Source organism: Palaemon carinicauda, chromosome 27, assembly GCF_036898095.1.
Source record: "Palaemon carinicauda isolate YSFRI2023 chromosome 27, ASM3689809v2, whole genome shotgun sequence".
NCBI classification, from domain to species: Eukaryota; Metazoa; Arthropoda; class Malacostraca; order Decapoda; family Palaemonidae; genus Palaemon; species Palaemon carinicauda.
In genome coordinates this window covers 95,561,241-95,565,223 of record NC_090751.1, presented here as the reverse complement: position 1 = coordinate 95,565,223, position 3,983 = coordinate 95,561,241, and positions in this window count along the sequence as shown.

Here is a 3,983-nt window from a genome sequence, read left to right as displayed (position 1 = left end):
TAAAACCGGTGGTGTAATAGAAATGACTTCCTAATCGGTAAGGCCAAAGGAAAAGATATATTTGAAAACTCAAAATAATGATTTCATTATGAATATAAAAATATGAGTTTCTGATAGACAAATATATTTTTTTTTAATTAAGGAAAGATACAAACCGAATAAGAACATTTGAGAAATATTTCTAAAAAGACTTATATTTGAAAACAAAAAATAATGACTACATCATGAAAATAAGAAAATACGAATTTCTGATAGACAAATATATTTTTTTTAATGAGGAAAAATACAAACCGAATAAAAACATTTCAGAAATGTTTTTAAAAAGTTGATGAAAATTGATATATTTTTTTCTAATTCAGGAATAATACAAACCGAATAAAAACATTTGAGAAATGTTTTTAAAAATTTGATGAAAATACAAATTGAATAAAAAAACATTTGAGAAATGTTTTTTAAAAACTTGTTGCAAATCGTTAGTTTGGAGCAGTATAGATGCATTTGGATATAAGTTTGTTATATGAAATATATTGTTTTGAAAATGATGAAATACAGTAGAAAGGACTAAAAGTAGGGAGATTTATAAGCAATGAAATAAGAGATATTGATGAGCAAAATTAAAAATTTTACAATAGAAAAATTAATTTATTCATAAAACAAAAAAATTGAAATCCCTTATTAAGTAGAAATTAGCGTTTTTGTTGTTGTTGTTGTTTTGTGTGTGTGTGTGTATGTATTCCAAGCAGTATGAAATATCTTTTGGCTAAAAAACCCGAATAAAAAATCTATAAAGTTTTAAAATTGCCATTTCCTGATTACTATCTTAACTAGGCTAAGATAACAAAATCTTGACAAATTTCAACAATAACAAAAGCAGCCGTTTCTAGTCCACTGCAGGACAAAGGACTCAGATATGTCCTTATTCATATCTGGGGTTTAGCTAATTTTCATCACTACGCTGGCCAACTGCAGACTGGTGTTGGTGGGAGTCTTTAGTCTGATCGTTCACAACAAACCTTCCTAGTATGGTTGTCTCTGACTAGTACAGCTTTGCTGATCATATTAATTTTCTGTAATTACTTTTATACCCATCATGTAAATAGTAGATATTATAACATTAACGCTGCCTCTAACTCCTGAAAAATGATTAAGAATTTCGACAATTAAGAAAAATTGTTTTTTTCTTTTTAAATCTGTGTATTTGGATTTTTTTTAGGTATCAATGCATGCTAATTTTCTGCAATTTACCTTTCTATTCTAAAATGTAATTAAAGTTATTATAGCATTAAAGTTAAATCCATCACCTGAACATTTGTTCAGAATTTCGATAATTAGAAAAATAATGATTTCCTAAAATCTGTGCATTTGGACTGTTTAAATAAAAATGCAATTTTACTTTCTGCAATTTAATTTTATACCCTGCCGTGTTAATAAAGTTAGTATAACATTAATATTTGCCTCTAACAGCTGAATATTTATTCAGAGTTTAAAAAAAAAGGTTTCCTAAAATCTGTGCATTCGGTCTTTTTAGAAAATAATGCATTTTTTACTTTCTGGAATTTACTTTTAGATTCTGCCATGTAAATAAAGTTATTATAACATTAATGTTGCGTATAATACCTAAATATCTAATAAAATTTCGACAATTAAGAAAAATGGTTTCCTACACTCTGTGCATTTGTACTTTTTAAGTAATAATGCATACTAATTTTCTGCAATTTACCTTTATACCCTACTATGTAAATAAAGCTATTATAACATTAACGATGCATCTAACACCTGAACATCTGTTCAGAATTTCAATAATTAGAAAAATAATGATATCCTAAAATCTGTGCATTTTAACTTTTTATATATTAATGCAATATTACTTGTGCAAATTAATTTTATATCCTGCCATGTAAATAAAGTTATTATAATATTAACTTTTGCCTCTAACACCTGAATATTTATTAGAGTTTAAAAAAAAAGTGTTTCCTAATATTTGTGCATTTGGACTTTTTAAATGATTGAAATATTACTTTGTACAATTTAATTATATATCCTGCCATGTAAATAAAGTTATGATAACATTAACGTTTGCCTCTAACACCTAAAAATCGATTCAGAATTTCCATAATTAGAAAAATAATGATTTCCTAAAATCTGTAGATTTCACTTTTTAAACATTAATGCAATATTACTTGTACAATTTAATTTTATATCCTGCCATGTAAATAAAGTTATTATAACATTAACGTTGCATCTAACACCTGAACATCTGTCCAGAATTTCGATAATTATCAAACTAAATATTCCCTCCCCTTTGCTTTTAGTTTAAGGTCAACACATGGCAACGGAAATTCTAATTAAAGACACGACGCCAGCCATACTCAGCTGCCTATATTACTTCCAAGCTGTTCTGGCAATTAGGGCACATGAAAATAGCCGTGTGAGCAAACACCTTGCTGGACACATCTGTTGATAATATTCAAGAGTATTTGAGAACATCAAAAATTTAGAATTGTCTGGAAAAATGAAAGTTTAGAACAGTTTAATCGTGGCTAAATAAACTGAAATATAATTCCAGGTAGAAATTGGATTTTTAAGCTCAAAAAAAAGTTTTAATTATACGTCGAAATTTATGAAATATACTCCTCTGGAAAAAGAGAATTTTGTCATATTGTTGAATGATGACAGTGTTCCCGGCCATTACACATCGTAGCGAAGCGCCCTACTGGCCGCTCAAATCCAGTGCCAAAATTGCATTTTGGTCCGGTTGCGAGAATACCGGAAATTTAACCCTACCTAAACCCCCCCCCCCCCCTTTCTCCTTCCCGGGATAGATGGATACGCTTTTCTCTGTCAACTCCTCCTTCCCACTCGTTCCAGTTTCCAGTGTCTCTCTTTACCTCACTTGCATGTTCCTGTACAATTTGAAATGACCTTTGACTAACTGGTTTCCGGAACTTAGAAACACAAACATTATACAAGGTGTTCATAACGTCCCGTACGTGTTTCATACACACTCGTATATTGTAACGGTATTTTCATTTTGTTATTATTTTATTATTTTCAGTTATCAATCTCGAAACTCCAGGGATGAAATGTGAGAAATTAGAATAGTTGTGGGAGATATTGCGAAACAGTGAGGAGGCTGTGGGAAATACGAAAATAGAGAGAGAGGTGTGGGAGATTATGAAACATGGAAAAGGCTGTGGATAATAGGAACATTTTTAGGCGTAGGAAATTGTGAAATACGGAAAGACTTGTGGGAAAACAAAAATTTTAAAATAGGGAAACGGTTGTGGGAAATCGGAAAATTAAAAGAGGGGTATGGGAAATTATGTAACAGGGAAAGGGTTATGGATAATAGGGAAATTCTAAGGTGTAGGGAATTATGAAATAGGGAAAGGGATGTGGGGAAAAGGAAAAATTTCAATTAGGAAGAGGGCTGTGGGATATAGCAAAATTGAAAGAGGGGTGTTGGAAGTTATGTAATAGGGAAAGGGCCGTGGATAATAGGGACATTTTTAGAAGGTGAGGGAAATAATGAAATACGGAAATGGGTGTGAGAAAACGAAAATTTTAAAATAGGAAGAGAGCCACGAAAAAAAAAGAAAAAAAAATGAAAGAGGGGTGATGGAAATTATGTAAAAGCGAAAGGGCTGTGGATAATGGGGGAATTCTAAGGTGTAGGAAATGGTGAAATAGGGAAAAGGGGGTGTGGGAAAAGAACAATTTTAAAATAGGAAGAGGGCTGTGGGAAATAGGAAAATTGAAAGAGGGGTGTGGGAAATTATGTAACATGAAGGGACTTTGATTAAAAAAAAAAGATTAAATACATTTCCAAAAAAATTAATATAAATAATTTCTTGTTCATAACGATTCAAATCAAACAATGGAAAGTAATCTCACACTTCTAGCATCCGAGAGGACATCTCAGGAGAGAAGGATCTCAGCAGAGAAGGATCTCACGAGAGAAGGACCTCACGAGAGAAGGATCT